The sequence below is a fragment of the Anarhichas minor genome, unplaced genomic scaffold (genome assembly GCF_050575085.1).
Source record: "Anarhichas minor isolate MPS153535 unplaced genomic scaffold, ASM5057508v1 ptg000017l, whole genome shotgun sequence".
In the NCBI taxonomy this organism is placed as follows: domain Eukaryota; kingdom Metazoa; phylum Chordata; class Actinopteri; order Perciformes; family Anarhichadidae; genus Anarhichas; species Anarhichas minor.
In genome coordinates this window covers 5,930,728-5,945,437 of record NW_027466463.1, presented here as the reverse complement: position 1 = coordinate 5,945,437, position 14,710 = coordinate 5,930,728, and the positions used below count along the sequence as shown (strand labels likewise).

Here is a 14,710-nt window from a genome sequence, read left to right as displayed (position 1 = left end):
AATACCACGTTTTTTTGGGCAAAAAACTGCGTACTATAAGGGAACTATACGTTCATGGCGGATGAGCTTCCAAAAATGAGAATTTTGCATGCCTTTGCTTGGTTTATGCTGGCCTGCTTCATTCAATCGGAGTCAAATCAGTTTTAGAGACTGTAAAACCTGTTGTGCTATGACTGTGGCTATGCCATTGATATTTTTAGGCATTACTTCAAGTAATATTTTAGACACAAGTGCTTTTTTTCCAGGCGAACCTGAAACATTTTCAATTTGAGCTGTGCCATATGTGTATTTGTTATTAACCAGTAACATATACACATATCAGCACATCTCACAAGTGTTACCTGTATTATACAATCAAAAAATTATTAAAATAGACCTTGTAGTTGCAGAAATACGCTCTCTTTGGTATGGGTATGCAATTTTCGAGCAGAGGCCTAAAAATAGGGCTAGTGTTCAAGAGGTTACTTCCTTCCTTAAAACTGTCTGTCTGACTCACTCAGTCCATATAACTATCTGTCCTCTTCTACTCTGATAGTCTTTCTCTTCCGTTTCTTGGATGGACCAGGCAGAGGATCGTCTTCAGGAACTTTAGCGTGTTCGATTGGACTAGTTTCAGTTTCCTTGTTGAAGTCGGTGCTGCTTTCAGCAGACTCATCCCCCCGTCTGCTTTTTTTGCAGCTCCTCTCCTCTTCTACTCTGTTAGTCTTTCTCTTCCGTTTCTTGGATGGACCAGGCAGAGGATCGTCTTCAGGAACTTTAGCGTGTTCGATTGGACTAGTTTCAGTTTCCTTGTTGAAGTCGGTGTCGCTTTCAGCAGACTCATCCCACCATCTGCTTATTTCCCTGCTCATCTCCTCTTCTACTGTGATAGTCATTCTCTTCTGTCTCTTGGATGGACTAGGCAGAGGATCGACTTCAGGAACTTTAGCGTGTTCGATTGGACTAGTTTCAGTTTCCTTGTTGAAGTCGGTGTCGCTTTCAGCAGACTCATCCCACCATCTGACTTTTTTGCAGCTCCTCTCCTCTTCTACGCTGTTAGTCTTTCTCTTCCGTTTCTTGGATGGACCAGGCAGAGGATCGACTTCAGGAACTTTAGCGTGTTCGATTGGACTCGTTTCAGTTTCCTCGTCGAAGTCGGTGTCGCTTTCAGCAGACTCATCCCACCATCTGCTTATTTCCCTGCTCATCTCCTCTTCTGATGTGATAGTCATTCTCTTCCGTCTCTTGAATGGACTAGGCAGAGGATCGACTTCAGGAACTTTAGCGTGTTCGATTGGACTAGTTTCAGTTTCCTTGTTGAAGTCGGTGTCGCTTTCAGCAGACTCATCCCACCATCTGCTTTTTTCGCTGCTCATCTCCTCTTCTACTGTGATAGTCATTCTCTTCCGTCTCTTGGATGGACTAGGCAGAGGATCGACTTCAGGAACTTTAGCGTGTTCGATTGGACTAGTTTCAGTTTCCTTGTTGAAGTCGGTGTCGCTTTCAGCAGACTCATCCCACCATCTGCTTTTTTCGCTGCTCCTCTCCTCTTCTACTGTGATAGTCTTTCTCTTCCGTCTCTTGGATGGACTAGGCAGAGGATCGACTTCAGGAACTTTAACGTGTTCGATTGGACTAGTTTCAGTTTCCTTGTTGAAGTCGGTGTCGCTTTCAGCAGACTCATCCCACCATCTGCTTATTTCCCTGCTCATCTCCTCTTCTACTGTGATAGTCATTCTCTTCCGTCTCTTGGATGGACTAGGCAGAGGATCGACTTCAGGAACTTTAGCGTGTTCGATTGGACTAGTTTCAGTTTCCTTGTTGAAGTCGGTGCTGCTTTCAGCAGACTCATCCCACAGTCTGCTTTTTTTGCTGCTCCTGTCCTCTTCTACTCTGTTAGTCTTTCTCTTCCGTTTCTTGGATGGACCAGGCAGAGGATCGTCTTCAGGAACTTTAGCGTGTTCGATTGGACTAGTTTCAGTTTCCTCGTCAAAGTCGGTGTCGGTGTCGCTTTCAGCAGACTCATCCCACCATCTGATTTCTTCCCATTTATTGTATGGACCAGCCACTTCCGCATATTCATTATTGTTATCAAGATTGCGATTGTAAGCGTTGTCATCTACATTTTCGTTGTTGATGCCGTCATTGTTGTCAATGTTGACAATATTATTCATGTTGTCATTGAAATCATATTGGTTGGCTGGGTCCCTGCCATCGCGTATGAGTTCATCGATCGCAATTAGTTCTTCGGCCGTAAACCTGGACCGGTCATAAAACAAATAGACGGGGGGGTGATCCGGTATTCCATCATTGTTGACAAATTCCACAAAGCCCTGGGCTCCAACATAATTTCGATCTCCTGTTGGAGTAGGAGGAAAGATGAATCCGGGGTAGTGAAGGTCAAGAAGCATGACATGATTATCATTTCTTCTATAACGTGCATTTACATTTAAGTTTTGAGATCCGTCTCCTGTTTCGTCCATTTCAACTACTGGTCTGTACTACTACTACTAGATAGATAGTTATAAACTTTATTCAACCCCAGGGGGGAATTAGATGACACAAATATACTACCACAAATATACAGTTTGTCTCCTAACAAAAATATGTTCGGAGTATTGTATTGTATTGTATTGTAATGTATTGTATTCATAGGCCTATTAGCTTATTGCACTTATCGTTTGTGGCACTTATTGCATTCGTTTGTTTCTGCACTGTACGTTGGCTCTGGTTTATGCTCTTAGATGCTTGTTTGAGGAAAGGACATGCACTTATTACTTCTGGTGACTAGTTCTCTCGAAAACCGGTTGAATACACTTATTGTAAGTTGCTTTGGATAAAAGCGTCTGCTAAATGACTGTAATGTACTGTAATGTAAATGTGGGCTTTGAGTACTGAGCTATGCTGATCTGTGCTTTGATCTGTGACGTCACAGATCAAAGCACACCCATGCCGTTCTAGAACGGCATGGGTGTGCTTTGATATGTAGTATCTTGGATACTTCCGGTTCAATGAACCGGAAATGTAGTATCTTGGATACTTCCGGTTCAATGAACGATACAAACAAAGATGGACGCCCACCGCGCCCTATGAGACAAACTGGTATCATTCGTTTTACTTAGACACTTAAATGTCAGTAGAAACAGAATATTACATGGTGTCAGAATAGCTTGGTTTTCACTTCGACCTGACGACGGAAGATGGAGAACACAGGCGTCCCCACGCCACAGGTGGATTGGGATTCATCTAACCTGCCCGACGCATGGAGAAAGTTTCGCCAGCATGTGGAGCTAATGTTCTCCGGCCCGCTGAGCGCTAAAGAGGAGGAAGAAAAGTGCAGCTATCTACTCCTGTGGATCGGTGAAAAAGGCAGAGATGTATATAATACATGGACCCTCACGGCAGATGAGAGGAAGGTACTCCAAATGTACTATGCGAAGTTTGAAGTATTTGTAACGCCCAAAGCTAACCCCATTTTCGCGCGATATAAATTTGACGAAAAGATACAGAAGGATTGTGAAAATTTCGACCAGTTTGTGACTGAGCTAAAGCTGCTAGTAAAAGACTGCAACTACTCTAACGGTGATGAGATGATTAGAGACAGGATCGTTTTCGGTACAAACTCTCCAAGAGTCCGGGAAAAACTACTCTGTCACGGTCCAGATCTAACGCTCGAGAAAGCGATCGACATTGCAGCTCACACGAGCTATCACAACAGCAGCTAAAGACTATGGGTTGCCCCGCCGCTAATACAGCTAGCCAGTCTGTTCATGCAGTTAGCAGGAAGAGAACACGGTCGCACGGAGCAATGCCCCGCAAAAGGACGTCAGTGTAACAAATGCAAAAAGCCCAACCACTTTGCTAATATGTGTAGGACAAAAACACAGTATCGGCCATCAAAATACAAGCCCAAGAAAGTCCATGCTGTTTCAGAAAGCACGTAACAGGCACCAGTGGATCTGTATGTGAGGAATTTAAGTTTTAAAGCGCTCCTAGCGATGGATATTATGTGTTACAATATGTTTACTTGTAGAAGGTTTAAACTAAAGGGAGAGTTACTGAATTTGTTGTGCACTGTGAGAGAAACCAGAGAATTTATGACACTGCCATTAAGTCAGAGAGAGGGGGATGTTGCTGAAGACTTTCTGAGCACAGCCTTCAAGAAGGGGGGTGAATTGGTCAAGGAAGTGGCCGACTGAAGTCCGAAGGGTTCAGCCAATCACTGAGCTGATCGATGGGCTAAGGAATGTGTAATATGAGACATTTCAGAGACTTTGGAGAGACAAAGAAACTGAATCCCCGGAGATAATCAGACCTCATCTGGACCATGAGGCGGACACACCAGTCTGTCGTGTGGTGCGGATGGGGCCTCTATTTCATGAAATATTACTATTGATAGTTAATTCAGTTTGTAAGTGAACTTTGTGTAGTACATTAAATATTGTTTTTAATTTTGAACCGGATCCAGCTCATTTTTCTGATGCGCAGTAAGAAGCTCGCAGCAGAAAAGTACCTGCGGCCTGCAGGCTCTCACATCCTTTGTTTTAAACCTCAACATGTACATTGACACTATGCAATGGACCGGTGAGACTTCCACTGACCACAGCATGGAGACTTCCTGCAGCAAGTGCAACATTTTACTGAAAGTATTCTCAAATCAAGCCAGAGAGTAACGTAATGTCTAAGATGACTCGTTGACATGTCGATGTTTGAATGTTACATAAATGGTCAGAAAAGGATGTCTTCATGCATGTGTGTGTGTGTGTGTGTGTGTTTATATATCATTTATTTGTTGTAATATTATTTTGAAGTATTCACTTAGCACAGTGTTTTTTATTTGCATTATTATCAATAGAAACAGATAACGCTGGTGATGTTACTGGTGTTTTTCTACAAATCAAATATAAACATTTAAATGTGCAACACCGCTTCAGTTGAAATTACTCAGACAGACGAAATGATCTTGATTAAAAACTCATAAAACATCTTCTCCTCAGTACTGTTACAGTGAAAATTGGACTGTTAAAAAGAGCATCTACATTTGCAATTTTCTGGTTTTATAGTTTCCCTGGAGTTGCTTAGTTTCCTTATGGCTCAGTGGCATACATACATTTGTTTGTTCTCTTTTGTCCCATTAGCTCGGCTACAGTGGAGCACTATAAAGCAGCCATGTTGCTAAGTGGTGTTGGTGATGCTCTGGGATACAGGAACCAGCTCTGGGAGTACAATGAGTCGGGACCAGCTATTCATCAGGTCAGTGCAGGACCAATATGAAAGGAGGGGCTACGGTTGTGATAAAACTAAAGCACTACTGAAGGTGGTGTTACCCTAAAATGTCTGCCCTTGCCCTTTCTCTCCTTGCAGGAGCTCAAAGAGCTTGGTGGTCTGAAGAACATCAAGGCCGAGCTCCCTGACCGGCCGGTGAGCAACGACACAGTTCAGCATCTGGCACCGGCTGAAGGACTGGCCACTGGTGAGGTTAAAAGGACATTGAAACTATTTTCTCTATCCAGTTTCTGTCACTCCGTTGCTATTTTCATTTCAAACGAGCAATTTATTGGATTCGATAATCAGTGTTCTGTTGAGCCCTCACTGGGACACACACACCACACCCTCCTCATAACTAAAGGTCAAATCTAATTTCCAGTCTTGCCTTGATTTGCTGCTCTATTACGGCTCTGCATAAGTGAAATGAAAATGGTAGAAATTCAACTTGACCTTTGCTGTGATAAGGCAAACAGCCATTCTTGGTAGCAGGCCCCTTTCATCTTTAAAAAGTTAATAAGGACAACATTTTGCAGTTTGAACAAGTTGGCTCTGCGTTGTCTACCTCGTAGGAAAGGCGGGGGAGGAACTCATGCATGAGGCGGCTGCTCGATATGTGGAGGGTATGAAAGACATGGATGGGAGGAAACCAGGGCCTTCAAGCATTTTGGGTGACACAAAGTTAATTTTATAATCATATCTCATTTATTTGTAGTCATGGCAGAGATCGGACTTACTCTCATTTGCCCTTAAAGGAGTCTCCCAGCTGAAGCCTGGAGAGGAAGGGGGCTACAGAGTGCCCTAGAATCCAGAGGGGACGGGCTGTGGAGCAGCCATGAGGTCCATGTGCATTGGTCTCAGGTAGGACGGTTGTCCCATCACGTACCCAGCACATAAGTCTCTAGGACCCATTTTTTAGGTGTTCTTGTATACGAAAAACTATCTACACCTGTGATTATTGTGGCCAAAAGAATTAACGATAAAAACATTATTGCAATATCCTGAAATATAATCATAATAATGCTGTCAGCGAAATTCATATTACACTTTGTTTATTGAGCGTTTTGTCTATTTCTTGGCGAATGAGTTACACTCTAAATACAATATGAGTGTAGGGAGGTGGAGAGAGAGTCTGTAACCATAACTGTTCGTATAAAATAAATTAAGAGGCGCTCGATTATTTACACAATATTATCAAATGTGTATTATTAATATGTCCATTTATAAATGTCTAGTGTATATATTGCAACATGTGGGACAATAGTAAACTGCTCAGATCCCTGTCACTGTTTACAATTTTTAATAAAAATATTTTTTAATCACTTAAGTTTATTTGATTTGATCGTTTTAATCAAAACTGGAGTAGACCCGTGAGAGCATTTTAGGCTTTTTCCAATGCATATTCTTTTATTATTTATATTATTGTTATTTTTGATGTGCTATTAAATTATTCAATCAATCAAAATCCTTAGAATATAAATACAATAACAGTCTTATCCTTATGCATTCCAGTTTCAATGTTCTCTCCTCCATGGTTATTATTTTTTAATTGTCAATTATATTGCGGTATTGCCTTCTCGAGCAGGTAGAGGGCAACTTGATGACTAAGCGAGGGAAAAGGAGATATGTTCAATTCATATCTTTTAAATGGCAGCTGATCCAGCAAATCTAAGCACCTCTCTGTTGTCTTTGGACTTTCATTTGTCTCCTGAAATCTGTAGGGTTTAGTTTTAGTTTGGGACATACTTGATATTTATAGTAATATGCAAGGACATTTTATTCATGAAGCAAATTTATTAATAAGTAAACTCAATGTGTGTTACATCAAAAGGCACGTGTAAAACACCCTTCCACCCAAAAAAAGCAAAGAACCCGGATCCACCTCTCAGACACAGACAGTAACTACAGTTTTATGTTTGGGGTTAGGGAGCATTACAGTAGCCCTCCTTGGTAGTTGGTAACATGAACTACATTTACTATGACTTGTTTCGACATACTATACTATGTCGAAACAAGTTTCTTAAAAGAAATGGCTTGATATATAAATCCTCCCAATTATTGATTTGTTTTTAAAGTGAGAGAGTTACTGACATGACTTTCAAAGTTAAGGTCAGAGTCCAAAATAACTCCTGACTTACTGTCTCTGAAATACGATGAGTAAGTGAATACATTTCCTCACTCTGGTTTTTGGGATCTACAATGATCTGATGATTATTTTCAATCGATTGATCTTCTGATTATTTGATCTATGAATTAAGTGTAGGGAAAAATGTCCATCCCAGTTTCCCAGATCAAAAACAAGCTCATCTTTAGGTTGGAGAATCTGAGAGTGTTTGACATTGTTGCTCAAAACGTGATTTAAACAATTAATCAGTCAACAAAATAGTTGCGATTAATATAATGTAGATCAACTAAGCAATGATTCCACTAATCGTTTAAGCTCTAAACTCGTCACATTTGGTTGTAAAGAGGAATTAATCCGGAATTGGATGGTAGTCATCAGCTTTTAAATTGTTCAATTTAAATTGCAGAAAGAGAGAAATATTCAGGCAGGTTCTGGAAAAGGTTAGGATGATAAAGCAAAATGAAATGTCAGTGGAGTAGCATTATTAAAAATGCATAGTGCAACTTGGTTTGGTCACCCAAGGACACAAAGAAAACATGACATTAAACATTTCACAAACACATTTACAGTTGAGGCACACAGCTGCTGCTTTTATCCAAAGTAATTTATAATAAATGCAGCAGTGGAATATGTGTACAGTCTTTGATCACTAAGCAGAAAATAACATAAACAGAGTTCCAGGGTAAAAGCGTTAGCCAGAACCAGTAAAAACAACAACAATGTGGAGTCAGTTAAAGCATGAAAAGAGGTAATTACTGTAAACAGAAGTTTTTAATCCCAACAGAATACTAACACAGAAAACGTATTTATCTTCTATATGATGGACCTCATTAGGTTTATGGTGAAACCTTCAGCTACATATATCATAACAACATAATAAAAGCCAATAAGGACGTAAATACTTTTTCCCCATCAGGTATCCGAAGCCTGACCAGCTGTTGTCGCTGGTGGCTGTTGCAGTAGAGACGGGCAGGATGACCCATCCTCACCCCACTGGTTTCCTGGGAGCCGTAGCATCGGCCCTTTTCACGGCATACGGTCCAGCGCAGGCCAATAACGGCCTGGGGTCTAGGCCTGTTGAACGAGGCCTGTCCAATAGCAAAGAGCTTTGTTCAGGGTCGAGGCTACGCCGTGGAGGAGGCCGAGAGAGACCGGGACTACTTCTGTGACAAGTGGCAGTGGTATGAGCTGCTGAAATCAGGCTTTGTTATGTTGTCATGCTGTAGTCAGATTTGCTACATCAGCAAACTTCTATTAACCTGTTACAGTCTCAATTTCACTGGTTTGGTTTAGTTCAACCGCACAGAACTCATTTTTATTATAAAATATTGCTCCTGAAGACAATGTAAAATTCATACATATGTTTCTTACTTTTCGTTTTAAAATAATACACGTGTGTGTGAGTATGTATATATATATATATGTGTATGTATGTATATATATGTGTATGTATATGTATATATGTATATATATGTATATATATATATGTATATGTATGTATACATATATATACATACATACATATATATACATACATATATATATACATACACATATATACATACATACACATATATATATATATACATACATATATATACATATATACACATATATATACATATATACATGTATACATATATACATATATATATATATATACATATACATATAAACATATACATATATATACATATATACATATATATATATATATATATATACGTGTGTATATATATATATATATATATACGTATATATATATATATATATATACACGTGTGTATATATATATATATATATATACACGTGTGTGTATATATATATATATATACACGTGTGTGTATATATATATATATATATACACGTGTGTGTATATATATATATATATATACACGTGTGTATATATATATATATATATATACACGTGTGTATATATATATATATATATATACACGTGTGTATATATATATATATATATATATACACGTGTGTATATATATATATATATATACACGTGTGTATATATATATATATATATACGTGTGTATATATATACGTGTATATATATACATATATATACACGTGTGTATATATATATATATATATACGTGTGTATATATATACGTGTATATATATACATATATATACACGTGTGTATATATATATATATATATACACGTGTATATATATATATATATATATACGTATATATATACGTGTATATATATATATATATATACACGTGTGTATATATATATATATATATACACGTGTATATATATATATATATATATATACACGTATATATATATATATATATATATATATATACGTGTGTATATATATATATATATACGTGTGTATATATATATATATACGTGTATATATATATATATACGTGTATATATATATATATACGTGTATATATATATATATATACGTGTGTATATATATATATATACGTGTATATATATATATATACGTGTATATATATATATATACGTGTATATATATATATATATACGTGTATATATATATATATATACGTGTATATATATATATATATACGTGTATATATATATATATACGTGTATATACGTGTATATACGTATATATACGTGTATATATGTATATATACGTGTATATATGTATATATACGTGTATATACGTATATATATACGTGTATATACGTATATATATACGTGTATATATACGTATATATATACGTGTATATATACGTATATATATATATATATACGTGTATATATATATATATACGTGTATATATATATATATATATATACGTGTATATATATACGTGTATATATACACGTGTATATATACGTGTGTATATACACGTGTATATACACGTGTGTATATACGTGTATATACAAGTGTATATATACGTGTATATACACGTGTATATATACGTGTATATACACGTGTATATACACGTGTATATATACGTGTATATACACGTGTATATACACGTGTATATATACGTGTATATACACGTGTATATACACGTGTATATATACGTGTATATACACGTGTATATACACACGTGTATATATACGTGTATATACACGTGTATATACACGTGTATATACACACGTGTATATATACGTGTATATATATATATACACGTGTATATACGTATATATATATACGTGTGTATACACGTGTATATATATATATACGTGTGTATACACGTGTGTATACACGTGTATATATACGTGTATATACGTGTATATACGTGTATATATATACGTGTATATACACGTGTATATATACGTGTATATACGTGTGTATATACGTGTATATACGTGTGTATATACGTGTATATACACGTGTATATATACGTGTATATACGTGTGTATATACGTGTATATACGTGTGTATATACGTGTATATATACGTGTATATATACATACGTATATATATACGTGTATATATATATACGTGTATATATATATACGTGTATATATATATACGTGTATATATATATACGTGTATATATATATATACGTGTATATATATATACGTGTATATGTATATGTGTATATACACGTATGTGTGTATACGTATACGTATATACACGTATGTGTGTATACGTATACGTATATACACGTATACATATATACACGTATGTGTATACATATATATACACGTATGTACATGTATACATATATACACGTATGTGTATACATATATACACGTATGTGTGTATATATATACACAAAAAAAACAAGTATTTTCCTGTGATGCCGGTAAAGCATGCATTTATCAAGGGATTTGTCTCTAAATAACAACAAGTAAGTACAAATACAACTTCCTTTTAACTTAAACATTCTTTGTCCTTTTCAGAAGAAGTGCTCATGGTAACTGCCTGAGGGCTCTTGAAGAGCTGCTTCGTCAACACGGGATGCCGGTTCACTAAAGGTGAGATGCCAGTAGCCTATAATTTGGAGGATATTTAGGCTTAAGGAGTTATAATCAGCGGTAGAGCAGTTTTTGACAAAGCGTTAATGCTACAATTTTATTAGAATTAATAGACTAGCTCGCTGTAGCAAAAGTTAAATCAAAATCAATTTTCAATCAATACATACATCCTGTCACTCAGCCTGGTGACTAAATAGCAGTATGCTATTGATTAAATTTGGCAATTGCAGTGATGTCAACAGTTGTGACGGTGTTTTTGTTTGCAGAATGGTTTTCAAAAATGTCCACATTGGTCCAAGCTGATTTACTCACTGTATGTATTTTTTCTGTGTGTTCTAGGTGTTTGCAGAGTTCAACTGGAGCCACCACAAACCTGCAGAATGACTTTTTTGATGCTGTGGACCACTACACAACACCGCACTTTGTCACAATCTTCAAGTCCAAGAACGGAAGTGTTGGAGAGACATCTGCTGAGTTTGTGCAGCAAATTGATTCACGGGTGAGTCCGCACTGTCAAACAAACATTCTGGTGACACTTGTTTCATTGTCACATTGACAAACGTATTTGTACGGTCAGATTTGAATGTTACATCATCTTGAACTTTTTTTGTTAATTATCCACTTCTTGTTCTTCTGAGAATGAAACCTCGTCCTGCCATGTTAATGGCTGCAAGCTGCAGTAGTTAAACTAACTATTAGAGATAGAGGTGGAGCTGCTATTAATACTATAGATTACAAACACGCAAAGACCATGTGGTCAACACAGATGCCAGGAACATCTGGAATTAAAACAAAATGTCTTCTTTATCGCTGATGTCCTATCCTTTCATTTGTGTCTCTGTTACATTGCCTGACTCTCTTTATCCATTTCTCTCTCTTGTCTCTGACCAGAATCCAGACATAGGGGTCTTCAGATATGTGAAGCTACAGATCAACAGCAACTGGGGACACATGGAGAACACCTGCCTCTATAGCTTTAGGGTTCATAGTAACTCGAAGGTATTAGGCTTCCTCCCACGGACCACACATGCCAGTTAATCTGGTGTGTTTGGTTCAAATTTACAAATAAAGTTTGAAATGTAAAGGGACACAAGATGCAGTACCCCATGGTCGAGTACTCCACTCCGGTATAAATATATTCATAAATTCACAAAATGTTTTGGGCCATGAGTAATATCTGACATGATACAGAAAGTCATGGAAACCCCTCTGAGTTTTATAGCAGGCCCACAGTGTAAACATCAAAGTGGGTATTAAATACCTTAATGCGTGCATGCATGCGCGCATACTGTATGTGTTTTTTTTCCACCCCACTCCCATAGAGTGAACAAAGCCACCGTTGTGCCCTGTCTCTCTCCAGACTACAGCAGGGGAGGATGTCAGGGACTTTGCCAAGGTGCTGAAGAACAAATTCAGGACTAAGCGCTACTTCGCCAAACACCCACGCATGGGCTACCTGCCCGTCCAGACCATCTTGGAGGGGGACAACATCGAAATGTGAGTCCCACATACACACAAGGGCAAACAGGAAGAGAAACTACATTTTATTACAAATTGAAAGATACCTGAATTAGGCCCTCAGAAGTCTCTGATTACACACAGACATAACCCTAACCCATGCATACCCACACATTGAGATCCGTGCATACACACGTGGATGCATAGAAGAGTTGTTTTCTAACGGATTTAGCTGTGATAGTCTGTGCAGTAGTGTGTTCAAAATTGCTTCCAGCTCCTCATAAGTGTGTATGCTGCCTACACAGCAGATGTTGGATTGTTTGGATTATGTGTTTGACAGTTGAGGGATGTGAGAGAGGTGAATGTTGAAGAGTCACGAAGCAAAATTTGTGATTATAAATTTATGATTTCTGTAATTATTATCGTTTTTCCTACAGTTTTCCCTAATATGCCGTCAGAGGATACTGATGATTATGGGAATGTTACAATGAGCTAAATATACACTGTCAATAATAATGGAGCTGTTAAAGAATGACGAATGTGTCACTATTATTTATTCAAGGCCGAGTGCTCACTGCCGCACGGTAGATCTGAAACACAGTGACTCCGTAATGTAAATGAAAAAAGAAGAAACACAACCAGACACAATATTGTTGAAAGTTTTACAGTTGCAGACCCTTATGGTGTATAAAGAGATTGATGCTACTGGGAGAGTTTCAGACACACACAGAGCACAGTGACATTTCATGTAGGATTAATGTATGACTGAGATGTGCTCTTTGTTTTGTGTTCATGCGTTTTATTATATCTAAAATGCTAATTAATAATCAATTCCGTATCAAAAGTGATACCTTAGCAGTATGTTTTGTATGCGTGTGTCACATGTGCGCTATAACCCATATTTTAGCACCCTGTCTTGTTTTTGTCAATCTGGTCTCACTCTCTCACTCCCCCCTCCCCCTATCTGCCCCATCCATACAACAGCTCCCATCATGCCTTCCTGTGCAGTGTCCTCCCACTTCCTGTGTCATCATCTAGCATTTTTTGTTTTTTTTCTGTCTTTCAGTCCTGTCACTCTGATCAACTTCTGGCCCGTAGACCATGCGTGAGTACCTGGCTGGCACATGAGCACACACTCACTACGTGGGGTGTAAAGGAACACAGAGGACAAGACGCACGTACATACACGCGTGTGATTATTAACTAAAAGTCCCACATGTGTGTGATTAGTACAACTCAACGCTTATTTACATGCATGTTGTCCTGTTATCATTTCTAGCCCCCGATCAAACACACACACACACTCTCTGTACTTCTGTTTTTGTGAGAACCCTTATTGACATAATATATTCCCTATCTGCCCCACAGAATTTCTGACCCTCATCCTAACCTAATTCAAATTCTTACCTGAACCTTTAACCAAGTCTTAACCCTCAAGCGGACCTTTGGAGAAGTGAGAACCGGCCTAAATGTCCTCACATTCCAAAAATGTCCCCTCTCTGTGGTGAACTTAATTCGGTCCTCACTACGTGGCAAGTACAAGAACTCACACACACACTCAACTCCACCCATTTCACACGTTGTTGTGCCATTCTGTTTGTAGCTGTGGTGGGTTTACATCTCATAGTTTCTCACTGCTGCTTGACCTGACATCACCGGAAAGTGTACAGGTGCGTTGTGTAGAGAGTGTAAGTTCACTATCTAACTATATATATATATATATATATATATACACACACAGTTGTTGGGATCTGGCCCTAGTCTAGAAGCACCCATGCTCCTTCCTGTCATACAACGTCTGATGGAAAACTCCAAGATGAATGACTACACCTCCCAGCACAGCAGAAACCTGATGCTGGTCCCTCATTGGCCAAGAAAGGGCCCCCCACTGGTTGTGCCACCTGGTTTATAAGCCTGAGCACAGCTAGAATTCTTTCT

General features: G+C 38.1%; 1 pseudogene; it reads left to right on the top strand.

Annotated features, from left to right (window-relative positions):
* Positions 1–3,030: 3,030 nt before the first annotated feature.
* Positions 3,031–11,807, top strand: LOC142951508 (ADP-ribosylhydrolase ARH1-like; annotated as a pseudogene).
* The last annotated feature ends 2,903 nt before the right edge of the window (positions 11,808–14,710 follow it).